Raw genomic sequence first — 659 nt, 5'->3', positions numbered from 1 at the left:
ACACGATTTCGAGAACACATCCGTCCCACAAAGCATTATGCAACGATATAAGGATAAAGAGCATGGATCCCGTACAAAAAAAAAAAAAAGAGGAAAATGATAGAGAAGTGTGGTTAATTAATGCAGTAGGAACTGAAACACTACAGGAGCCAAAGAACACGCGCTCTCGGAATATGCTACAATAAGCGGCTTCATTAGAAAGATAATTTATGTGGTAGGAGAGAGAATAGCAAGCGGGAGGGGAAAACGTGGAAACAAATTCGTCTACTAGAAAACACTGATTTGAAAATATTTTATAATGATTCATTTGTAAGCAGTCTCTCGGCAGTAAACATCCTTGGAACTCTGGCTTTGGGAGATCTTAAAAAATAGGTCAGCTTCTCCGGCTTGGACAGGTTGACGTGTGATTTTCCTCTTTGGGGGGAAGGGGCCGGCTGGGTATTTTCAAAGGCCTCCTTTAGTTTATGGTTCCAAGGTTGCACTCATGGGCCTTTCTGTGACTGTCATCTTTTAAAGCTGGTTAACTCAGTGGCTTTATTTATTTTATTATTTTATTTTTTTGCCCTCTCAATTCCCCACAGGGCTTTAACTGAATCGGACCGCATTTGGAGTCCTGTGTCGCCTTCTGGGCACCACATTTTAAAAGGGACGTTGACCCG

The sequence above is a fragment of the Panthera onca genome, chromosome C1 (assembly GCF_046562875.1).
Source record: "Panthera onca isolate mPanOnc1 chromosome C1, mPanOnc1 haplotype 2, whole genome shotgun sequence".
In the NCBI taxonomy this organism is placed as follows: domain Eukaryota; kingdom Metazoa; phylum Chordata; class Mammalia; order Carnivora; family Felidae; genus Panthera; species Panthera onca.
The sequence above is the reverse complement of the archived record's forward strand: the minus strand, read 5'-3'. Positions refer to the sequence as shown.